Source organism: Elephas maximus, chromosome 17, assembly GCF_024166365.1.
Source record: "Elephas maximus indicus isolate mEleMax1 chromosome 17, mEleMax1 primary haplotype, whole genome shotgun sequence".
Classification (NCBI taxonomy): domain Eukaryota; kingdom Metazoa; phylum Chordata; class Mammalia; order Proboscidea; family Elephantidae; genus Elephas; species Elephas maximus.
In genome coordinates, this window is record NC_064835.1 from 13,400,042 (window position 1) to 13,426,182 (window position 26,141).

General features: G+C 45.0%; 1 protein-coding gene and 1 pseudogene across 2 annotated transcripts in view; one reads left to right on the top strand and one right to left on the bottom strand.

The window, feature by feature from the left end:
- GRIK4 (glutamate ionotropic receptor kainate type subunit 4) overlaps positions 1-26,141 on the top strand; it is a 519,693-nt gene that overhangs the window by 238,095 nt on the left and 255,457 nt on the right. The window lies entirely within an intron of this gene.
- LOC126060461 (SANT and BTB domain regulator of class switch recombination-like) lies at positions 15,305-24,311 on the bottom strand (annotated as a pseudogene).

Consider the following 26,141-nt stretch of genomic DNA (forward strand, 5'->3'; position numbering starts at 1 on the left):
TTTCTTCCAAGGCAGCTCTAGGTAGACTTGAACTACCAACACTTTGCTTGGCAGCCGAGTGTGTTGTTTATTCTATCCAGGGACTCTGTAATAGGCTTTAGTTGGTATTAACTCTCCTTAAAGATGCTACAAGAGTTTCACGGGGTAGTGGGGGTGTGGTGGCTGGGAGCTCTGGAGGTTCGTGGTACAAAATGTTTTTCTTTACCCCTTAAAGGTAGGCCTTAGGTGTACTGTCAGTGGGGGCAGCAGAGTAAGGAGGGAAGGAGAAGAGAGTCCCCAGGAGGAGAAAATTGTTTCCCCAGGAAGGAAAACAATACCCCTTGGGAATCCCTGTGCTGCTGGCCATTAGAAAGAGAAGCCTGTCAAGGGTGGGACAGTTGGCAGCGAGCATGGCCCTGACTTCTGATTTGTTGCAAAGTCGTCTTGCCCAGACTTGCTGGCATCTGGGATACCTGACCCACTTGCAATAGGCACTTCCCTCTGGTGCCCATTCCCAGTCATGTCCACTCACTGCTCATCTGGGCATCATTCCTGACCCCTGTCCTTTGTACTGACCCTTGGCAGGAGAGTGGACTGTTGATGGGTCTGCCTAATATGTTGTCCGTGGGAGATGTCTCAGTTATCAGCACAGCGAGACTAAGGAGTGATGGCTCAGGACCTGGAAGCCCTGCAGCCTGGTCTTGGGTCTGCCATTAAATAGCTCCATCAATCACTGAGTCAAAGAGAGTTAGGAACAAGAGGTTAGGAAACTGAGGCTCAGAGGAGAAAAGTTACTTGCTCAAATTCCAGGCCTTGGAACCAGATCTTCAACCTAAGCGTTGGTTTTCCCACATATCATGCTGCTTGTCTCCAGAATGGGGCAGAGAGTCTTGCCCAGCCTTTCTTACAGTGGACAAGGACATCGAAAGTGCGTGATAAACTGTGAAGCTCTAGTCCAGTGGTTCCCAGTGGGGTGGTCCCTATATTTTTTAGCACTTTTAGAATTCGAGGAATGATTTACATACAATAACATTCACCTGTTTTAGCGTACAGTTCTATTAGCTTGAATAAATCCGCACATTCACGTAACCACCACCACAGTCAAGATGTTAAACAGTTGTATCATCCTGGAAAATTCTGTGTCCTTTTGTAGACGGACCATCTCCCCACTCTCAGCCTCTGGGCAGACACTGTTTTCTGTGCCTATAATTTTTCCTTTTTCAAAATGTCATATAAATGGAATCATGTAGTATGTAGACTTTTGAGTCTGACTTCTTTCACGTAGCATAATGCACTGGATACTTATAGATGTTGTTCCATGTATCAGAAGTCTGTCCTTTTTATTACTGAGTAGTGCTCCGTTCTATGAATGTACCAGAGTTTGTACCACAGAGCGTTTATCCAGTCAATTGAAGGACATTTGGGTTGTTTCCCGGTTTGGTGATTATGAACAAGGCTACTATTTTAAAATTACATAAACCAAAGAGGCAGTTTGGAAATTTGTTGTCATTTTGATTTTCATAATGACTGGGGAGGGAGTGCTGGGGCCCTGGTGGCACAGTGGTTAAGAGCTCATCTGCTTACCAAAAGGTCAGCAGTTCGAACACACCAGCTGCTCCTTGGAAACCCTATGGGGCAGTTCTATTCTGTCTCATAGGTCGCCATGAGTCGCAGTCAACTCGATGGTAGTGGGTTTGGTTTTTTTGATTTGGGGAGAGAGTGCTATTGGCATCTAATGGGCCAGGCCTGGGGTACTAGATGTCCTGCAAGGTTCAGGATAGTCTAACACATTGAGGACATTTCCTGCTTCCTGCAAGACTTTAGGTGTTCTAGTGAGCATTCATGTAATCGATAAACCTGTTTATTAATACTGAACCTAGAAATGAACTGCATTTTATGTGTAAATACAGAGTAAAAAAGATGCATTGGATTCTCCATTAATGTAACTACTAAGTACATTGGGAAAACTATGCTTTGTTTTGTTCTAAATTTTCCCAAAAGTTGTTTACCATTTTAGGAAATCGTATCAGTCTTCACCATTCTTGCCAACTTGGCTCGTGATACTTGAGTTGCCAATACAACACTCCTGTATTAGTCTGCATTTGTAATTACTGTGTTCATTTTTTTTTTTAGTGGGTGTTCATGATGATTCTACATAAAGGTGTGAATGTCTGACTACTTCACTATGTCTTAAACTTTAGTCATGCTCAAGCATTTATGTAATGCAGTACTTATTATTTTATTGCAAATTGCTTTCTCTTATTACTCCTGTGTATTATAGTTAGGGAATTCTATGGGTTTTTTAAAAAAACACTTGCATACATAGAAAGTTTATGTTATATGTGGATTTTATTAAAAAATAGAAAAGGAATGCTACAAATGCTTGTTTTAGAAAGAAAGTGCTAGTTCTAGTAGAGTTGAGAACCACTGCTTTTCATAAGAGTTAGGTGGCCAGGACACTGTATCCAGCAGCACAGACAGGGCCATGTTATAAGCAGAAGTTTTAGGTTAGAAGCTGTCAATTTTTAGGAAGATATTCAATTCCAGAGCTTGCTATGGCCAAAGGCTCAGTTCCCCTGGCTGCTTCAAAAGATATCTGGAAATACAGTTAGCTGACAGGTATCTTTGGAGCACCTGTTATATACCAGCTGCTGTTCCTGTCCACAGGGAGATTTCTGGTGGTGGTGGTGATGCAGGGGTGTATTAGTTTCATAGGGCTACCATAACAAAAGTACCTCAAAATAGGTGACTTTAAACAACAGTAATTTATTGTCTCACAGTTCCAGAAGCTAGTATGAGTTCAGGGTGTCAGCAGCAGGGCTATGTTTTCTTCTAAGGCTGTAGAGGAAGGCCCTTCTCGTCTCTCCAAGGTTTTGGTAGTCCCAAGCATTCCTTGGCATATAGATGCACCTTCATATGGCCACCCTTCCTCTTTCCATCTGTGTCTCTTCTCCTCTTTTATAAAGGGTCACTCAGATCGAATTAGGACTTACGCTACTTCAGTGTGACCTCATGTTAACTGATAACATCTTCAAAGACCTGATTTCCACACAAGGTCGTGTTCACAGGCAGCAGGGGTTAGACTTCAACACATCTTTTTTTGGGAGGCACAACTCAATCCATAGCAAGGGGCATACAGACAGACAATATTTATATTATACAAATAAATGTAAAAGGTAATTCCAGCCACTGATAAGGAAGGAGGGTGCTCTCTCAGTTCAGACCTGAATGATGAGATACACTGTGGTGAAGATCTAGGGGAAAAGTATTCCAGCCATCAAAACCAAAGCCCTTGGGATGAGAAGCATTTGGGGATATTTTGGGGATGAAAAGATAGACCAGTTGTCTGAAGCATAGAGAACGTAGGGAGAGTCGAGGGAGATGGAGCCAGACAAGACAGCATAGTCCAAATGATGCAGGGTATTACAGGCCAGGTTTAGAAGCTGGCATTTTATTGTTTGCAGTGCACAGTGCTGCAGCTGCTAACAAAAGAGTCATCAGTCAGAATCCAGCAGCCACTCCTTGGAAACCCTATGGGGCAGTTCTACTCTGTCCTATAGGGCTGCTATGAGCTGAAGTCGACGACAATGGGATTGGGTTTTTTTTTTTTTTTTTTTGGTTTAGTGCAAAGTGCTATGTGGCAAGTGAAATGTGTTAAACACGGGAATGATGTAATCTGAGTTATGCTTTAGAAAGACCACTCTGGCTGCCTTGCAGGGAAATGAGAGTGGAGGCTGGGAGATCAGTCAGGAAGCTAGTGCACAAGTCCAGAGGAGAGATGATGGCGATCTAGACTAGAGTTAAAGCAGTGGAGCTGGTAAAAAGGAATTGAATTAGGGATGTAGTTTGGAGGTAGAATGGCCAGGGCTTATTGATAACATTAATTTTCGAGTGTGAGTAAAAGGGACAGAATCCTAGGTTTTGGCTGGAGCAACTGAGTGAGAGGTGATACAGTTTATTGTGATAGGAAGATTAATAGAGATGGTAGATTTGAGGGAGAAAATGGGCTTCTTTGGGCAAAATTAAGTTCAAGACACCTACTAGACATCCATATGGAGATATCAATTAATAGCTGGGTATACAAGATCAGGTGACAGACACAGACCGGAGATACAAATTTGAAAGTCATCAGCAGGAGAATTTTGGGAAGATAATGGCAGTGGTTACAGCATAGTTTTTGATCTTCCTAAATTCCCACATAAAAATAACAGTAAGTTAGTGAAATAAAAAAACCACAGGCAACATTTACAATAAAACTAGGTGACGTTATCCCCATGAGCTCCAAAATATAAGCATGTAGGGAGAGACCATCAATAATCACAACACTTGCGTGTTATTGGTGTTCTTGAATGAAAAGCAGGGGGAAACAAAGTGAATGTGGACCTGAGAACAGGAACCTTAAAGTAGCAACATTACATGTAACACACCAATTTGAGAATAGCAGCTGAAACTGGGAATGGTTTGCTCACTACATCAGCAGGTGAATGCAAGGTGCCCACTGGATGTACTGAAGGGACCTAGTCCCTGCATGTTCTCAAAATTGACCCACCAGGGCTTCCTTCCTAGGCCTCCACTGAGGAGAAACTGCTGGCAGTGGAATCCAAATTGAACAGGATAGGACTAAGAAGGATAAAAGAAAGAGAAAAGTCCAGATAAAAGTTTGGGAGAGAAACAGAGCCAGGAATTCCTAGGAAGCAAGCCACTGTACATTTTAACACTGCATAAAATGATAGAAGAGGGAGCTCTGTGGCATTACCTTGGTTAGAAGAATCAAACTTCTTTCTAAAACTTCAGTAAAATTTATTTCCCACAAAAATGAAATGATTGTGGTCAAATCCCATAAAAATTATTGTAAGAAAGAGAGAATAAAAGAATACATGTCTGCAGACAATGAAAGACCAGAAAGACACACTCAAAAAACAGAAAAAAGGTATAACGTAGTATTTCATGATGAGCTAAAAACATTTTTAAAATGATACAAGGTATTAATGGTAACATAAGTCATAATTAGAAAAACTGAGAAATAAGGTGACAGAATTCAAGAAAGATTTAGAAATAAAAGAAAAATATCATTTTAGAAATGAAAACTAAACTACAAGCATCCCAAAAGCAGGTAAACACTACAGACAATGCCATATGTGAAATAAAAGACATAAAACCCATTGCTGTTGAGTCAATTGTGACTCATAGTGATCATATAGGACAGAGTAGAACTGCCCCATAGGGTTTCCAAGGCTGTAATCTTTATGGAAGGAGACTGCCACATTTTTCTCACGTGAAGCAGCTGGTGTATTTAAACCACCCACCTTTCAGTTAGCAGCTGAGTGCTCAGCCATTGTGCCATCAGGACTGCTTCAATAGAAGGCATACAAGAAGGAAATTTTAAAAACGAAAAAGAAATTTAGAAAGAGATAAAATGGGTTTAAAAAAAGTGCACGCATTAAAGGCGAAGAATATCCAACATATGGATAATAGGCATTCCTGAAAAAAAAACCAAAGCAAGGTAATAGAACAAATCCTAAAAACTGTAATTCAAGAAAAGTATCCCTGAAATTAAAAATATATATATTTAAAACTGCATATTGAAAGAGCACACCATGTACCTGAAAATATTGACCCAAGAAGACCAAGATGTATTCTAATAAAACTACTGGGCTTCAAAGAAGAAGGGCGGGGGGGAAACTCTTTGTATATCTAGGCAAAAAGAGTAAGTGACTTATATAGGAAAGAGAAAGATATTGTCATCAGGCTTTTTGACAGCCACACACATGACAGAAGAAAATGGAGTAGTATGTTAAAGGTACTTAAAAAAGAAAATGTGAATGTGAAGCAAGGATTTTGTTTTCAGCAAAATTGACCTTCATATAAAGAGCACAAAATGTTAGTAATGTGCGAGAACTCAGAGAATATTGTTCCCATGAGCCCTTCCTCAGGAGCCTGCTAGAGAATGAGTTTCAGACAACCAAATGTTATTTGACATTTCACATTTATGACAATAGTAAAAAATCTACTATCTGGCTATTTTGCACGGTAATGATGTACACCTGGCAGTAACGAAGGCTGAGGTGCAAGGTGAGAGTAACACTGGCTGTGATGGTTAAGGTTATATGTCAGCTTGGCTGGGCCATGATTCTCAGTGATTTGGCAGTTATGTAATGATGTAATTTGGCCAGGTGTGTAATGATGTGATCATCCTCCATTTTCACATAATGCCGATTTCATATAATGACCTGGTCTTTGGGACCTAACCATGTGGATAAATGAGAAGAGGGTGTAGTCTATTTTCTCCCAGCTCTGTCTACTAAAAAAGGCCTAGAAACTATGACCAAGAGATGCAATGGGGATTTTTTTATGCCCAGATTATGGTCATGATATCCCATTTCCTCATGAAAAAAGAACTAGAGTTTCTTGGAGAAATGATTGATTTTAGATCTGAGCAGGAAATGTACAACATGAGCCTGGAACAGATCATGTCAAAAGGACTTAGAAACCAACTTAAAGAGACTCTCATGGGCCAAAGATGGGACAATTTGAGCTTTAATACGGATACGAATTGCAGTGGATTGAAAATCATGACTAAACATGGATTTAATATGTTTACGTCCATGCGTTCATAAAGATATTTTAAAAATTAGTTGGTTATCTTCTGAGGATGACAGGAAACAAATTTATTATCTTGAAAACTAAATAAGCAAAAAGAAATAAGAATTTTTCCTGTTATTCCTATATGAACTGCATCCCTGGGTAACCAAATAATAGATGAGGGGTAAAATAGATAAATTGTAAGGAAAAGAAAGAGATCAAGGAATTCTGTAATTTAAAAGAGACCTAAAGACATACAAAGTTAAAAAAAAATCAGCAAGACTATAGTGCTTAGGAGTGCACTCGGATGATAAAACCGTAAAAGAAACACACACACACACACACACACACGGAAGTGACTATTATAAAAGTAAAGTGGTTACTTTTGGAGGGAAGGAAGAGGCTGTGGTTGGGATGGGGACATGGAAGGGTCTGCAAGGCTCTATTTCTTAACCTGAGTAGTGATTACAGGGGTGTTCACTTTATAATAATTTGCTAAGCTATTTATTTTTTGTGTGTGATTTTCTGCATCTGTGTTTTATTTACAACAAACGGGTAAACACACATACACACACACATGCAAAGTCATTAATACATAAGTGGAATTTAAAGCCACGGGAATGGATGAGGTCACTTGGGAGAGAGTATAGATTACAGATAGACAGCCCAGGACACCAACATTTGAAAGTATGGTAAGGAGGAGAGATTGAGAAGGAGCAGCCACTGAGGCAGGAAAATGGAACGACAGCAGTGAAGAAGCGGAGAACAGAGGGATAAGTGCATCAATGGCCCAGTGCTGCCAGGAGACTAAATAGAATGAGGTTAGATCGACCGCGGGCTTTGGCGCGATGTCAGCAACTGGTGACGTCAGTAAGCACTGACTTGGGGTGCTGGAGATGAAGCCCAAGGGGTGGGTTGAGGGGAGAATGGGAAGTGAGGAGATGGAGTCGGTGAGTAATGACAACAATTTCACGGGAGCCTTGAGTGATATTCAGAGATTGGCACAGGGTAAGGATGGGTAAGAAAAGCCCTTGAACTATTTTAGTGCCAGGCAGAGAGCAAAAGCTACCCAGCCCAGGTGAAATGTGCATTCTGCTCAGTTGAGCTACATGGCCTGCCGTTCTGCTAAATCATCACATTGTAGTCCTGCACCCCACCCAGGGCATGGGACAGGGTGGTGTCAGGAAGGATTACCCAATAAGCAAGGAACACATGGGCTTGCCTGTGTTTACTAAATTAATCTGTAGTGAAACCATGTGAAATTGTGCACTCCAGATTAGTAAGTAAACACAATTAAGCCTATGCATATCTTGCTTGCTGTAAGCCCTTGTATACTTGTTTACCATTTAATCCGCCCCCAACCCCACCCTGTCCCATGCCCTGCTCTGGCCAGTGCAGGGTGCTGTAGAGAGTAGACCTACAACAAGGTGACCAGCAGCCAGCTGGTGATTCACACACAGGGCAAGCAGGGCCTGATGGGTGGAGAGGATACCAGCCACCAGCGGGATTTCTGATCTTCATCACTAACTGCTTCAGCAAGGCTGAGCAGATCAGCTCCCCCTGGGTCTTGCTCATTCCTTCTCGCCAAAGCTCAGTCACAGCTGTTTCTCGTCCCAGTAAGGCAGAAGGACCCAGGCCTGAAGATGAGGCAGGCTGGGGCTGCTGGAGACACAGCCAGTGGGGAGCAGGTCTGTTTCTGGATTGGATGACTCTGACGTGTATAAGAGCAGAGTAGCCCTTTGTTCTTTGAAAGATCAGAGCCAAAAAAAAATGGGGCAGAGAAGCTTTGACAGCAGGGCTAGAAACCCTCTTCAGAGCAGCCTGGCAATTTAAAAGGATCATTTGTATGCCTTGATCTACACCGGCCTGGTGCCCCCCACTCTCAGTCCAGCTTAGTTCCTGAGGCTACAGACCCCACCCTGTAGCCACCCACCCTGGCAGCCTTCTAGCAGGATGACATAATGATTAAGAATGGTGTCTGAAGCCAACTTGGGTTTCCTCATCTAGATGGAGATAGTAACAGTGCCTGCTTCATGGAATCACTATAAGGAAGGAAAGCCTTAGTATGTTTAAAGTGCTTAGAACAAGCTTGCTGCACGGGTAGGGATTCTTGGTTGATCCAGATACTTAAATATCCCTATCGTTCTGTGTTTTTTACTGTGTTCTGTCAGGAACTTAAAAGACACTTCAGAGAGGCTGAGCCTGGGCCTCTCCTGGCCTTGCTCCATGTACCTGAGAAGATGGGAGTCTACAGATTAGGACTCTTCACTGCCCAGTGAGTTCAGAGGTGGAACAACCCAGGGGGTCATTTTATAGATGAGAAAGCTGAGGCCCATAGGCGAGAAATCCTCTTCTACTTCTTCTAGAGCTCTCTTTGCCGTCCTGTGTTTCTGTGAGACAAAATATTTATACTCCTCTGTTGTGTAGCAACCCACTGGCACCTGAACCCAAGGTTGGCCGCATCTCCAAGAGACCGAAGAAAGACTCAGGAACCAGTGATCATGACATATAGTTTATTTGGGAAGTCTACTTATGGAACCATGGCACAGGGTGGCGGCTAGACCAGCTTAGCGCTCTGCAACCACCTAGCAGGGGACACAAGCTTATATACCATTTCAGCTGGGACCAAAGCTCATTGTTTTCTTCCACATCCTTGGGCAGCCAGCATTCCCAGGGACTTCACATCCAGGCCCAGATGTTTTTCTTCTTGTTGCTAAGGCATTCCTCGGCCTTGACCACTGGCCAGTCACGCCACTCCTGGCCTTGTACCTTAGGCCACGTCCATCCCAAATTCATCCCCAGCATGCTTCCGGGAAGAGCAAAGCTGACTCCATTAGGAGGGGATACATATAGTTGAATAGCATTACTCTATACCCTCTTAATATATATCTGCAGGAGCCAAAGTTCTGCATTGCTTTATGGGGCATTTTTGAATACTGAATACATTATGTGTGTGTGTGTGTGTGGTGTTTATCTATCTATATCCTTTCCATTCTCAGATGGCAATTCTCAGTGTTAGTTATGGATATACAATTGTTTTCTAGCATCTGTGCTGAATTTACACTGAACTGATCCAGTCACAGGCCTTCTGACATGTAGGAGGCAGGCTGAACCTAAAAGTGGCTTTTGTGGCTAAAAACAGTCACACTAACAAAATCTTACCTGGGCCAAACCCATTACCCATGTTGTAGGACTGCTTTGGCCAACTGACCTCACACGTGCTCCAACCTTGTCTTCCAGGACAGCCCATCTGCTGGCCAAAGTCTGTTTTTGGGGAGTGCAGGGTGGCTGGTTTGCATGACATCAACAGCTTGGGATCTGCACTACATGGACAGTTTGCTGAACCTGTGCAGATCCAACCAGATGTTTGACATCACACAGGTGTAGGTCCTCTCTTCCTCTTTCTGAGCCTACTCTCAGCCTCAGGGAATTTTAATGAAATGCCTGAGCCTGACTGAACTCTAGAATCTACAGCCTATTATTTATACCCCTGCATGACATTGGACTGTAGTTAGCCGTGTTGTCCATGCAGATGCTTTTTATTCGAAGGTCAACAGGGCTCAAAACAGTCACAACTGGCCTCTCAGAGAGGGCAGCATCTCAGCCCTGCCTTTCGCATTTGTGCATGAGTGGCAGTGCTTCCAGCTAGAGACTGAGGCATCTCCACAGGAACCTGCTGACCCCTCAGCATCCACAGCTGCCCATGGCCCTGCCCAGCTGGGACTGCGATCACCAGGCCCCACCGTGCCCTTTCATACACATGGAGCCCCAGCCGGGAGAGGGTAAGGGGCCACTCAGAGAAGCCACCCAACAATGCCTTGTTACCTGCGAGGAGGTGTCTCTGGAATCCTGGCCCCCTTGCTTGGCCCAGGGGAAGTCTTCGCAGCTGCTGTGTCCTCATGGAGCCAAGCCGGGAACAGGAGCATTGGCAGCGTCCCCTCTCGCCTGTCGGTGGGCCCTTCCCCTTTGAGTTCCCCAGTGTCTCTGGAAAGGACAGTGGCCTCCCTCATACGTCTCCTGGCTGTGTGCTTTGAAAATGTTTGATCGTGGGCCGTTTCCCGTGTCACCCTCATTTACCATAGAGAAGACATCTTTCTTTTGTTTTATATGAAACCAAGGGCTGAAACTGCACCGAGTACCTGACGCTACCCTGTATTTCTGGGATCTTCCAGCTGGGCCAGAGGCCTAGCCATTCTGGGGGAGCAGGACCTCACTAGAGCCAGGGGTTGTATGTGAGGTATGTGTGGCTTGTTCCCTGGGGCAGGTCTCTGGTAAGTGGTCCAGAGCCCTGCTACTGAGTGAGCTCTCTTCCTCCCTGGCGTTGTTGGGGCATGTGCCATATTCCAGATGTCATTCTAATCATTTGCAGGCATGACCTCGTTTACTATTCACAGCACCCCCCATTTTACAACTGAGGGATTTGTGGCATAGAGAAGTTTGGGAAACCCATCCCAGGTTGCACAGCTAAGAGGCAGCAGAGCAGGCAGTGTGCTCCTAACCATGGTGCCCTCCTGCCTTTCCCCAAAGAAAAAACATGCAGGTCGCCCTCCCTCTGCAGGCTGCCTGCTGTTCATGTCATTGTCACAGAGGGGACCTGTCACCTGCAGATCAAACGTAAAATGCCTTCTGTTTTCACGGGTATCAGTATACATGCACGTGGGTGCAGGCATACGCACACACATCTACCAATAATCATTTCCTTGTGAATTGTTCATTCATTCAGGCAAATAGCCAAAATTATCCTGTATTCCAGAATCAGTTCCATCTCTTTCTTAACCTTTGTACTGGTCCCTCATTTACAAATAAGCAAAAGTACCAATTTCTACCAAAAGATCTTTCACAGTTCTGCCCACTGGCCTAACATTATGAGAATACATTTGACCTGTAGGACAGAGGTTGTCAGGTCTCATTTGTAAGGCCAACACTGTCCAGTTGAGTATAATTTAAAATGTCCATACTCTTTGACCCAAATCTTTTTACTTCTAGGAATTGCTTTCCAGAAACACTCATGCAAATATACAAAGACTCATGTACAAGGATAGACATGTCTATCAAAAGGGGAATGGGTACTTAAATTTTGGTGTATTCACATAAAGGAAGTACATACAGCTTTTAAAAAGAAGTAGGTAGATTTCTATAAGCGGACATGGAAAGCTGTTCACAGTACAGTGGAAAAGGCAGTTACAAAACAGTCTTACAGAATGATACTCCATTTTTTCTTTTTTTTTGGAAAGAAAAAAATGTATACATTTATATGAATAGAAGAAAAGTCCATATGAGTGTCTACCTCTGGTGGTTAACTTGACAGATGGGAGAGAGGGCAATTATAGGAGCTGGGAGTAGACTTTCCCAAAGGTGCCCAGTGGATTCTGCAAGGAATCCTGGGTCTCCACTTTCCAGCTGTGACTTGGATGGAAGCTGAGGCCTCTCCCCAGAGTCATATTTGAACATCAGTGAGGATGCTCCAGAAAAGGTCGTTTCCTTTATATCCTTATGCCATCCTTTTCAGTCACCCAGTCTCATCAGATTCAAAATGTAATCAAATAATAAAAATGAAGCACAAATTTATTTACCACTGTGGTAGGATTGGGCCATTTTTTTCTATCAATTTCCTAGCCCAGAAATTGCCTTTTAAATGGGTAATGATGCTTCTCAGGGTCCAGTTATTACCTTGAAACCTCACATTTTGATATATCCGATGCTGTTCTCTTATATAAATAACGGTTATTACTGCAAAGCAATTTTTTTCCCTGCACTTCCAAAATGTTCCTGCAGGAGATGGCAAGAAAATGGATTCCATTAATATTCCACTTAGAACTGTTGCTCTTTCCAGCACTAACTTCCACATAAATCTCAGGAGTCTTTTACACAAACGCCATCCCTTCCACCCTGCCATTGCCCCTCTCCTTCCACCCCGTCTTTCCTCCTGCTTCCTCATCACCTCCTCTTCCCAGGAAAAAGAACACTTCATTCTCTGTTTGGTTAATCCACTGCCGGGACGATGCTGCCACCTGCTTTGCCCAGAGCTTGGCACCTAGTAAGTGGTGGCCGACATTATTCTTTGCCTGTTGTTTGTCACCTCCATGCCCCCTCCACCAGCCAGAGAACAAGCCTGTCAGCTCATTTTTCCTGCCTGCTTAGTACTAATTAAAACCCCAAAGTAAAATGTATGAACAACAGAAAGCTCCACTGATCATATGAGCCGGGGGACTAGGGTGTTATGGGTCTTGCTGTGCCCAGTGCCCAGGCCCAGGGGAGAGGCAGCACCTGAGCCTCACACAGCTTCGTGAACATTCCCCAGTCCCAGAGGCTGTTCTCTGCAGTCTGATGGATCCAGGCTTTAACAGACACCCAACAGCCTCATTAACGCTCCCACCAACCCCACTCCCTCTGGAAATCTTGTAGGTTGTTGTTGTTGGGAAGTATTTATAAAAGACTCTGTCACTGCAAAGTACATTACAGTCATTTCACAGGAGAAACTAGGGTGCTGGGAGAATTGTACTTGACACTGTCACTATCTCTTGCTAGAGGCTTGCAACCAAGCACCTTAAAGGACCAATTCTGTCATTCAGAGCCTGTTACATCCTGGCTTCCCTCTGCACAACGCTTAAGCTGGCCTGTCCCTGTACAGCTAATTAAAATAAGCAAAGTTCCTATTTTAAAGCCCTCATCCACAGTAAATTGGTTTTTCCACACTATAATCTTTAATGATACTCAAAGCAGATACTCTTCTTCCTATTTTATAAATGGGACAATTGAGGCTGAACAAGGTTGACTGACTTATTCAGGGTCACAGAGCTAGTGGATTAAAAAAAATAACAATTCACAGACATTTATGAGATCCAGTGTGCAGTAAACTTTGTGCTGGGTCCTTTGACACTTTATCATTGCAGCAGCTCCAGCCAGTAATCGACAGAACTAGGATTTGAACCTGTTGTCGTTAGGTGCTGTCAAGTTGGTTCTAACTCATAGCAACCCTGGTACAACAGAACGAAACACTGCGCTGTCCTCGGCAATTGTTGCTATGTTCGAGCCCATTGCTGCAGCTGCTGGGTCGATCCATCTCATCAAAGATCTTGCTCTTTTTTGCTGACCCTCTTCCTTACCAAGCATGATACCCTTCTCCAAGGACTGGTCACTCCTAATAACGTGTCCAGAATACATGAGACAAAGCCTCACCAGCCTCGCTCAAGGAGCACTCTGGCTATTTCTTCCAAGACCGACTTGTTCGTTCGTCTGGCAGTCCATGGCATATTCAGTATTCTTTGCCAACACCATAATTCAAAGGCATCAATTCTTCTTCAGCCTTCCTTATTCATTGTCCAGCTTTTGCATGCATATGAGGTGATTGAAAATACCACGATTTAAGTCATGAGCACCTTAGTCTTCAAAATGACATCTTTGCTTTTCAACACTTTGATGAAGCTTTTTGCAGCAGATTTGCCCAATGCAATACGTCTTTTGATCTCTTGACTGCTGCTTCCAAAGGATTTGAACCTAGAATTTCCTTATGCGAACTCCAAGCTAGCTTTTATTATACTAAACATCTCAGTTTCTGAGATGAAATTCCGATTTCCAGATACCCATATCATACTGGCTCCTCTGGGCCCCCCGTGGTAGCTTGCACAACCTCTGTGCTGCAGCCTCCCTGGGCCATAGCATGTCTACAGGTCTGTCTCTCCTCTTAGCCTGAGAACTTCTTCAGGGCAAGGACTGCATCTTACTCATCTCTGAAGCCCCAGCATCCACCACAGTGCTCAGTAGGACTCAATAGATTTGAGTTTGTGTAAATGAATGAATGAACGAACAAATGAATGAATGAATTGTGAGACAACTACTGTTGATGAGTGTGTGTGTATGTATATGCCTGCATCCACGTGCGTGTATACTGACATCCATGAGAACAGAAGGCATTTCACGTTTGACCTGCAGGTGATGGTCCCCTTTGTGACACTGACATGAACAGCAGGCAGCCTGCAGAGGAAGGGAGACCTGCATGTTTTTTCTTTGGGGAGAGGCAGGAGGGCACCATGGTTAGGAGTGCACTGCCTGCTCTGCCGCCTCTTAGCTGTGCAACCTGGGGCCAATTTCCAAACTTCTGTATGCGTAAATCCCTCAGTTGTAAATGGAGGGTGCTGTGAATAGTAAATGAGGTCATGCCTGCAAATGCTTAGAATGATGCCTGGCACGTGCTCATCTATGTCTCATCCTCACTGATGGTGTCAGCAGTGTGACTTGGGAGATATTCAAGAGGGTAGTGATAACTCCCTTGCTACCTCAGCTGTTGATAATAGCAGCTACCACTCAGCACTGACTGTGAGCGAGGCACTTGGGCCTTGCTCTCACAGACCAGCATTAGAATTCCAGCTCTGCCGGTAATGAGCTCAGGGCTCAAGCTTGCTTTTTTTTTTTTGGTATAACAGTCGTATCTTTTATTGTTAACTCATTTTGAATGCCTCATTTGAGTGCCATTCCGAATCATCTCATGTACTCTAATGTCAGAGCCACATTTTGAGAAATACGTTAGGTTACACCTGGAGTGAAAATTTGGAGGCTTGTTCCCCAGTACGCTGCACTATTGGTGCCAGGAGTAAGAAACTTGGATGGAGCCTCCTTTATTTTCTTCTTTTTTAAAAAAATATATTTTAACCTACCATGTAGATTTAGAAAGCCACCTCCCCATCCTCTGTACTAAAGCCTTTACAGTGCAGCCCCTTCATGAACAGTGAGACTTGATTTTACTTTAGAAATCAATACTTTGTTTCCTGGATACTTCTTCGTCTCCAGCTTCATCTTCAGTGACCTCAGACCCAGTGGTATATTCTTCTGAAAATAATGACTGCTGTTTCAGTTGCGGAGTCCAGGTTTTCCATGACAAAAAAGCATTGAGCTCCCTGGTTCAGTTCTGAGGCCCCATGGTGTGTTTGGCTCTAGTAAAACATCACTCTAGACCCTTTTCCTCACAGGGGCCAACCCCAGAGTCACTAGTCACTAACTGTATCTTTAGAAAAAGGCACAACAATGGCATCTTTGTGACTAAGTGGGTAGTCCCGTATTCTGGTGGTCGGACAGGACAGCAAACCCCGACCTTCACATCGATCACAAAGAGCAACCCTGTGGCCCCTCACTTTACAACCCTTTGGAAACTGAGTGGGATCAAACTGAAGAACCTTTTGGTTACCACACAGATAAATTCCAGCACCAAGAGTGCTCAGCAAACTTGCTGCAGTGGGATAAACTACTTTCTGAGTGATCCTGACAATAAAAATTCAACACAGAGAAAAGCTTGACAACATCTTGATCAAGTCAGTCAGTTGACTGTTCCCCACAAGGGCCAATGCATGCCTCTCCAAGATTTTAATTCTTCGAAGAAACTATTCAAATACTCATGAACATCCCAAGTCTCGACTCTTAGGTGAATACAGATAATGTTTCCATGCTAATCCACATTGTTTTTTTCAGGAATGCAAGAAATTCTTATTTCTCTTGCCTTTGTTAAAAGTTTCTTACACAAATAGCATCTATGTGATGTGACTGAATTACTCTGAGAATCTGATTCAAATACCCTAAATCAAACAGCCTGTCAATCTTCTGACAAAAGAGTTTACTCTTAAACTTATCTTTCTTGTTCTTTAAATTATCAGCTTCATTGTGCATAAGCAGATCAGCTATATGTGTTAAAAATAAAAAACACAAACACAGTGCTGTTGAGTCGATTCCGACTCATAGCGACCCTATAGGACAGAGTAGAGCTGCCCCATAGAGTTTCCAAGGAGTGCCTGGCGGATGTGAACTGCCGACCCTTTGGCGGCTATAGCTCTTAACCACTATGCCACGTGTTAGAAGACGTGAATTAATACAGTCGACGTTGTATGGAGTAGCTACTATGGCATTCATATTTTTGTGGCAATACTGAATACATAGTTCAACCAATGAATCCATTTTTCAAAAACTCTGAAGAAATAAGAATAGAAATGACATTACCTGCCTCTAAAGTGGGCATCTCACAATCTTTATTCTCCTTAGTGTTCCTTTTAATATATTTCATCAATCAGTTGAAGATGTGAACGTCACAGTGAACTGAAATGTCTACCTTTTCCCAGCACTGGGCATCCATAAATAAATATTCAGCAAAATCCTTCATTTCTGATATCAAAAGATCTCATGGGCTACTAAAATCTTCTTTCAAGTTTTTTGCTTCATCAGATACATGGATAACCATATTTGACCCTTGGGATTTTCCTGTCTTTTCTCCACCATTATGAGTAGTACAGTTTTGACTTTCTGAAGACCAGTTCCTTGCAGAAGCTGTACTGTGTCTTCCTGTTTTGGAAACTGCATCTCGACCAACCAGAGCCTCCTGAAATTCTCCCTGTGTGTCAAGAAGTGAGGATTCGATATATGTGGCTAAAGTTTCATCAGGGCTCTCTCCAGTAGCCTTTAGAGGGCTATACTGGTTGTTAGCAGGTAAGCTTCCACGGCTATTCAGTTCATCAGACCTTTCTGCACACCCTTTGAGTGTTAATCCAGGCACAAGCCTTGCCACAGTTTTCTCCTAATTGATGGTCTAAGGGATTCCAGGTAACGGATAAAGGATCATGTCCAACACCATTTGGTTGGTATTGTTCAGGAAATGACGTTTCTCTGAATATCCATGACTTATCTTTTAGAACTTACTTAAAAAAAAAAAATCTTTAAATGTGCCTGATTTACACTCTGCTTAGCATCTCATGGATGGTAGAATTTAACTTCACAGGGCCTCGCTGGCCAGAACCTTCCTCGACCCAGCCTGCAACCTAGGCCATGGTGTTGTCATGCGCTGCCCCCACAGACAGTGGCCAGGGATCCTTGAGAATGCTTTTAAACTTCATCCTGGGTGAGATGAGGGTCATCATACTTACCTCAGGGAGTTAATGTGAGGATTACATGAGAGAATTCTTGTAATATTACTTTGTAAAGTATGATGTTCTACATAAATGTCAGTGTCTTTATTAATAATAAATTTGAGGTTTATTTAAAGCTGACCAAGAAGTATTTTTACCCCCCATCTGCCTTTCCCCTCCCCGTCCCATTCCACTGGTCTCAGAGTCCTGGAACCTAGTTTACAGATATGTCTTTTCCCTGGATTATTTCGCTCTTTGACCTTAGGGAAGTGATTAAACCTCCCTAATCCACAGCTTCCCTTTCTGACAACTTGAGGAGCACAGTTGCGTGAGAGGCCCAACCCTGTGGAGATCAGTAGTATCTTTAGCCAGAGAATATCCATCTAGTTTGATACACCTAAGCACAGGTGCTCTGCTGAATTTTAGATAGCGTGTGGGACAAGTAGGTGATTAGGTAGGACTGGTAGGTAGGTCATGGGAGCAGGATAAGAAGAGGAAACTGCTCCTTCCTCCACTTCCCTCCTCTGTCCTGGCCAAGAGGGGCGGGCTGTGTGTTCTCAAAGCCCAAGGACACAGAACACGGAGTGCTGACATAGATAATGCCTCAGGAGCCAAGGAGCTGTCCTAGATAGCAGCTGGGGAGGAGCTTACGCTCCCCAAAAGGTGGAATAAAGTTTCCATTTTTATTCAGCCACACTGCAGAGAAATCAGGAAATATTCATGAGTTGCAAGCATGGGACTACGAGGTCTCTCAGTCATCTACAGGGATGCCTGGGTCCCTTGGAAGAGAAATGTGCAGAGCACAGGTTTTGGCACCTTCTCTTAGCACATCATTTAATAGAATTTCAAACATAGAGAACTCTTGGATCAATAGAGTCACTACATATGGAGGCAGAGGTTGGAGGATGGGGACAGTACAATGGAGTGGTTAAGACTGTGATGTGGAATCCTGGCTCCAACACTGGTAAGCTTTGTAACCTTGTAAATCCCATAACCTCTCTAAGCCAGGGTTCTCTCATTTCTGCAACAGGCAGGATACCTTCCTCACTTGTTTGCTGTGAGGACTAAATGAGATGGGATGCCTAGAACATAGTAATTGTTCACTAAATGGTAGCTTGGCAAGGTACAGTATTCTCTGAATGATAGCTGTGTATGTTATTGCCCAACTCCAACGACCAATTAAGGTCCACAAACGCAGGCCATTCCTAGTATCAGCAGACACTGCCTTGATGTGCTAACAACCCCTAATGAGTACCCTGATCATTGGTTAAATAAACAAGCCATTAGTGGGCAAGCAGAAGGCTCTTCCTCAGCACATCCTATTAATCTGCTGATTATTAGTTCCCATTAGTTGAAAGCTGATTAACTACATGTCCCAACAGGCACCAGGCAACCTGAATTCTAAGGGAGACCTAAGCGTTCCCAGCCTGTCTGGACTTGCTGCAGTATCCTCCCTTCCAAAGGTTTGTGACAAACTCAGTCAACATTAGGAGTGGGCGAAGATGTCTGGAAGGAAGCCAGGAATTGATGGAAAAAGTCCCAAAACCCATAAACAGATTATCTTAGCTATAAAGTCAGGAGTGTTAAGGTGGTTTGAGGCTGATGAAGAGCTTAGACAAATAGCTAAGACTTGAGAAATTACATTAGATGAATTCAGAACAATCTGGGGGTGAGGGTGTGGGAAGAGGCATGCAGGCTGCCAGGATTCCTGGTTCTGTGCACCATTCTCATTTGTGATATTTTTGTTTAGTGATTTATTTTGAGCACAACACAGTATTACTGCTCATATTTTTAGTATTGCATTAGTATTATGAATACTATTGTCAGATAATTTAATTAGAATTTTACCGTGGTTTCTAGAAGCGGGCACAGGGCCCAGCAGAAAAACTGCATGCGTGAATTTGCACACACATGCATGTGTGCACACAAACACGCACGAGTTTTCAGGTCTCGCCCTCTCCAACTAAGTGTGCTTTCCAAACAAGACCCAGGGCGAAGGCCACGCGGATTTGAATCCTTGCATGACGGATGAGTGAATCTAGCTGTTTGTAACCCAAGCCCATGATCCAGTAACTAAATGGTTTAATTAAGCTTATCACTGCCACCCCAAGCCAGGCGCCTCTGTGGATTAATGTAACTTATTCAATATCCTCTCTAAGAAGCACCATCGGGGAATGTGATTCTGCTCTGAGAACCAGTCCTCAGGCCCTCCATTCATCACCAAGGCCCTGGCTGGGGTGTTTGTGTTTATCTCCTGAGGTGGTCTCTGAGAAGCTGGCTGATGAGTTATTCCCCCCTCTTTCCCTGTCTCCCTCCTCAAGCACTGGGATATTTTGTCCACTGGAAATCTTCCAGAGCCCCCCCCCCCGCCCCTCTCCTCCCAGCTACTTCTGCCCCCCTGCTGGGCACTTTTAATTTTCTCAGAATAATTGATTCTGTCTTCCTCTTGCATCTCATTGTCTTCTCAATTTTATATATCACCTTTCAACCTCTCCTTGATACAAGCAGGCCCTGGCATCTGCAGAGAAGAGTTGAGCGTAACATGGGTGCTGTGGGGCAGGCAGAGGTTTGGTGCTCCTCTGGTCTTGGAATCCACAGTGGCCACTTCCCCCATCCTCCCTCACACACTCTCGACCTCATGGCTGTGTCCCCAGTGTCTAGAAAGCACCTGGCACATTGGAAAGTAATGAGTAGTTGTAGAAGAGATGGATGGATGAATGAATGAATGGAAATTGCCTGATGGCTTTTGCACACGGCTTTTCACGTGATGATAAATGCGTTCCCCTACACATCGCTCCTACTGATCAGTCACAGTGGGACTCAAAACCTGGTTCCTCTGCAAAACCCTCCTGGGTTACCCTTAGGAATCTTCTAGGCCCAAACTTTCATCTCACAGAAGAGGCAATGGACCCCTGAGAGTCACCTTTCCAAGGTTGCCTAGCAGCAGATCTACGACAAGAATCCTTGGGACTCCTTGAGGACTCCTTGCTTCTCTCCCCTGGTCACTTTGTCAGTTATTTTCTATTTTGTATTAATCCCTGTTTCCCCCTACAATTCTGGGAGCTGCTGAGGGATAGAGACCATGGGTTATTCTTTGACGCTTCTCATAGTAGATGGCACAGTGCCTGCTACCCAGTATTTACCCTCCATTAACATTCATTGATGATGGTGATGGTGATGAAGATGATGATGATAGTAATGTCTTGCATTTGAGAATTTCAGCATCTCATAGATTTTCTCTGCTTCTTTGCATGAAAAAGATAAGGACGGGGACTTGTCCAGGGTCCTTCAGGAGCTGAAGGAGAAGCTGGGCAAGTTGCAACCTTCCATCTGCCTAAGATGTTATAGAAATCTGCGTCTTTCCCCAGTAATTCGTACAAAGAAGGCTCCTCTTCTTTCTCAGGAAAGTGTTGATGCACTTGAACCAAATTTCTGAGTAGTCTGTGTCATTGTGCATGCATTGGGAGTGGGATGCGGAATTGAGACCAAAAGTGCTTGTGAACCTTTTTATCAAACCGACTTCTACATATACTGACCACTCATCACCTGGAAGAAAAAGTTAGTGGGTTTCTATTTCTGATTCCCTTTCCTTGGCTCTGTGGCTTTTTTCAAGTTACTGAAGCCGCCTGTCTCCTCCTCCTTTATTGCCCCCAGATTTGATCCCTGAGAGTTAGAAATTGGCCATAGGCTGACTGGGGTATATTTAAGCAGGCATGTGAGAACTCTTGCAGGTTTGGAATTTCCTAAGCAGAGTCGGATCTGTTCTTGGTCCCATAGTACTTTTTTGTCCCAGGGGAGTTATGCCAAAGTACCCCCCCCCACCCTCATCCTCATCATCACCACTTACCCCAGAACGTCAAAGTAACTGACCTCTGGACCTCACTGGCTGTGGTGTCCAGGCTAGAAAGATGCTTGCTTTTCTCTCCTGTGGCTGCAGTACTCTGGGCGTGGGTCAGGGGAGGGAGTAGGCAGCGGGGCCAGACGCCTCTATCTGCCTAGCTCACACATGGGAACCAGCAACAACAGAGAAGCACACAATCCTTGCCATTGTCCCAGCATCACCCACTTCTGTGGAAACCATGTGGCTGCTGGGATCAGAGCAACTAGCAGTGCTTTCCAGGCAGGACGAGTGAGCGGGCACGGGACAGAGCAGAGGAACTCCCCAGAAGGAGCCGCGCTGAGAGGACAAAGGCTGAGAACCGAGGGCTTGGCCAAAGCATACCCAGCACAGCCTCAGAGCAGAGTGACAGAGGCAGGGGTAGGAAGGTGGTAAGTAACCCCACCGTACTGTATAGTAGAGTGTTTTCATGGAGGCCAACTGCAAAGAATAGGTCCTGTGGCAGTGCAGCCCTGCAGTGCCTTGGCCTTGGCGCCCACAGGAGGGCTGATGGGCTCAGGCCGGGTAAGGGAAAGTTGCAGAATCCCTTTACAACTTTGTTCTATTTCATTATTTTAATTTTTCCCTGACAGATTAGGAAGAAAAATCAATCTGGTAGTGGGTCCCAAGTTTTGATTGCTGTACTCTGTGTGTGAGAGCCACTTGTTCATGTGCTTTCTTGGTGGTGCTGCAGAAGGAGGGGAGGCCAGAAGCCTCTGGAAAGAATCCCATGATGTTAGCCCTGGAAAGAGCCTCAGAGGTTCTGGTGCAGCCTCCTCATTTTACAGGTGGGGAAACCGAGGCCGAGAGGGGCAGTGATTGCTGGGTTTCACACAGCTACTTTTTGGCAGGGTTGAGACCAGGACCCAAGGCTCTTAACTCCCAAGCTAATCCCACTCTGTGAAAAAAAGAGCGATAAGCTATTTGAGCACAAAAATGGTTTTTTTTTTTTGTTTGTTTCTTATAGATACCAAAGATGGGTTCATGCACCAAACCAGAAAACCAGACCTATTGCTGTCAAGTCGATTCCCACTCACAGTGACCCTATAAGGCAGAGTAGAACTGCCTCATAGGGTTTCCAAGGGGCATCGGTGGATTCGAACTGCCAACCTTTTGGTTAGCAGCCAAGCTCTTAACCACTGCACCACCAGGGCTCTGGTTCATGCATAGTCATTCAGTTGGAAAGAATTGTTGAGATATGAGCCTACACCCTCCCCCTTCCCTAATTGTGAAAAAGGATCTTCAAATTGGAAACTTCTCCTTCTGTCATTCTTATACTCCCTCATCCAGAATGCAAGCTCCTCAAAGTGAGGTACTCTGTCTTCCATTTTGTTAAAATAATGTAATAATAACCTGTTGTTATCAATAACCTATTAATAACAGACACTAGGCTGAGTACTTCAAATACGTTATTGCATGTCATCATCACCCCAGTCAGATGAGGGAATCAAAGCTCAGAGAAATTAAGCAGCTTGCCTAAAGTCACGTAGCTGGTTAATGGTTGAGGCAGGGCTTGATCTCAGGTCTGTAGGGTTCCAGAAAAATACTCGAACCATACAAGTGTTCAGTAAAGGCTTTTGCAATGCGACAGCTGAACAGGGAGGGTTCCATGCAGTGCACCTGTGCTGGATTTGACCTGTAGTGCTGCAGGGGCAGGTCCTGAAGAAGACTCCAGCTTGAGAAGCACAGTGGAGAGGAAGTGTTCCCTTTTCGCCTTAGCAGAGCCCACGGGCTGGCTTACCACCTGGCCCCCTACTGTCAGTGCAATTAACCAGCTCTGTAGCCAGCTCACAACCCATGCCTGGCAGCCGGAGCAAGCCAAGCCCTGCCAGGCGCTCCCAGCGGAGAGACATGGCAAGGAGGCAGCTGAGTGGAGGGCAGAGGACCAGGCAGGAGGTGCTGCAGTGCCATTACAATTAAAAAAGAAGAAGAAGAAGAAAAAGCGACCAAGATTCTTGGCTCCAAACCCCAATTTGCGTCTCATCTGGGAGTCATTTGCGTAGGAAGTCCTATCTGTAGCTTTATGAAATAAATAAAATGAATGGGCCCGTGAGGTTGCCAAGTATACTCCCATAAGCCTGTACTCTGAGGGGGAAGTTACTGCTTTGTTGGGGTCCCCTTCACATCCCCAGGATCCCTGGCTGTGAGGCACTTTGCGGGGTGAGGTGGGGTTGTGGGAGACAGGTTTCCAGGGTGGAGGCTCGGGGGAAGCAGGCAGGTCATGTACACAGTAGGACAGTCTCCAGACGCTGTGAAAGTTGCCGTGTGTTCCCACCAGGACATGGCTCTGCATGTTCTCCAGACCTTTGGCGCAGTCTTGAAGTCAGCAGAGCCTTCCCATTTGTCTTCTTTGGAGGGGCGCTTCTCCCTCTTGCCCGAGCTGTGCTTCAGGGCTGGCTTCTGCGCTTCCTGAACAGCAGTTCTCAATATTGAGTGAGCAGGGTAATCCCTCAGGAAGCACTTTAAAATGAAGATTCCATGGTCCATCTCAGAGATTGATGTGGTCTTTCTGGAGCGGGAATCTGTTTCCTTAGTACGCGGTGGGGGAGAAGGGCACTTGGGAAGCTACACTTTGAGGATCCCTGCTGCAAGGTGTGCCGCGGGAGCTGATAAGATACAGAGCGCTACCTCCAGGGGGACAGCATGGTCTCCAGTGTGGCTGCATGCTCCACACAGCCATGGCCTTCACCCCGTGCTGTCTTTGCATCCTCTCCACAATCCATGCAGGAGAGATGCTCAACTTCCTGTTACAAATGAGGCTTTCAGATGGACCAAGGATCAGCTCAAGGTCACTCAGCCAGGAAGTGGGAGAGGTTGATTTAAAACGCAGCTTTTCAGGCTCAAAGCCTTGCTGCCTTGAAGTAAGAGGTCCTTGCAAGCGAAGCAACAACTGTATTGGTGGAGTTTCATGGTAACTGGGTAGCAGGGGGTGTCACCTTGCCAGAGGAATCCTCCTCAGCACAGCCCCCTCCCACATTATCCCCCTCCATGGGGCTGGACTAGTCCTGCCTCCCTAAATGCAGTAGACAAAAGCAGCCACTGAGGACTCTAGACTCAGGTGCAGAGGGGAGGGGGCATGTCCAGGTCACATTGCCAGTGGGGGAGTGGGAGACGGTCCACAATCTAAGAGTCATTGCAAAACCTACGCTAACCCCAGCTTGGTTGGGCAGTGGGGAGACCTGCCCCTTTTCTGAGCCCAGCAGTGGGTTTTCTCATACTCATGGATAGTTTAACAATATTGGTATCTGAATGACCTTCAGCATTCATCCAGTTTAACTTTCTGCCTTCTACCATCTCTGTGGTAGCCAGGGAGCAGGGACCATACCACCCTTCAGAGGAACTAGGACTAGGACCCAGTCTCCTGAGCCTTAGTCCAGAGTTTTCTTAATGGTCCTGCATCCTTGTTCTGGTCTCTGACTCTGGAAGGAGGGGAAGGACCACCTGCTATCAGACAACCACCTGGTTCACTGCACAGTCAAAGCACAAAGCATGGCACTGAGCAGTGACACACAGCAGTCTTCTAAGCCTATCCACCCCTTCCCTACACCAGTAGGTCAAAGGAGGTCCCACTTCAATCCTGGGTTGGAGGCAGGAGAACTTGCGGGCCTTGGCTGGAAGATGCCCTTGAGGTGCCACCTCCTAGGAACTGCCCTTCTTCCCCACCTCACCACCTCCCTTCCTCCCTCTTTCCATCTTTCAGCCTCCAGGGAAGTCATCCTGAGAGACCAGGGTGATGGGGGTGGGAGTGGGCTTGTGAGCAAGATGTCCCTGCTCATCTCATCACATCCTTGGCAGGGGAGAAGCTGAGCACAGGATGGGTGGTTTGGAGAAAATGAGAAAGTTCTGGAGTTTTGCCCAGTTTCTCTCCAAGCAGAACAGAAATATATTGGCTGTGCCCTGCTCTGCATTCAGCCTGTTTAGGTGAATCTGACAAATCTGATGCAAGGGCTTCAGGTCCTGAAGGGCTGCTAGCCTGAAGCTGGGGAGAAGAGGCAGATGCCAGCCCTGGGCTAGAAGTTGAACAATCAGACAATAACAATGGTGTGGTGTGTGAGTGTATATGAGAGAGAGAGACACACACTCGGGGCTGGGGCGAGGGTGGGGGAGTATTAGGGTGGCTTTGCCTTAGGGTAAAGCAGACAGGTCAGGAAATACGGAAATGTAACCCCACCTTTGTCATTCAATAACCTGCAACCTCAGACAAGCCATTTAACCTCATTGTACCACAATTTCCTCTTCTGTAAAGTAGGAATAATATCTACCCTAACTGGTTATTGTTGTTGTTGTTAGGTGCCATCGAGTTGGTTCCAACTCATAGTGACCCTGTGTACAACAGAACGAAACACTGCTTGGTCCTGCGCCATCCTCACAGTTGTTATGCTTGAGCCCATTGTTGCAGCCACTTTGTCAATCCATTTCATTGAGGGTCTTCCTCGTTTTTGCTGACCCACTACTTTACCAAGCATGATGTCCTTCTACAGGAACTGGTCCCTCCTGATAACATGTCCAAAGTATGTGAGACGAAGCCTCATCTTCCTCGCTTCTAATGGACATTCTTGGTGCACTTCTTCCAAGACAGAGTTGTTCATTCTCCTGGCAGTCCACTGTATATTTAATATTCTTTCCCAGCACCACAGTTCAAAAGCATCAATTCTTCTTTGGTCTTCCTTATTCATTGCCCAGTTTTCACATGTACATGAGGTGATTGAAAACACCATGGCTTGGGTCAGGTGCGTTTTAGTCCTCAAAGCGGTATCTTTGCTTTTTAACACTTTAAAGAGGTCTTTTGCAGCAGATTTGTCCAATGTGATGTGTCATTT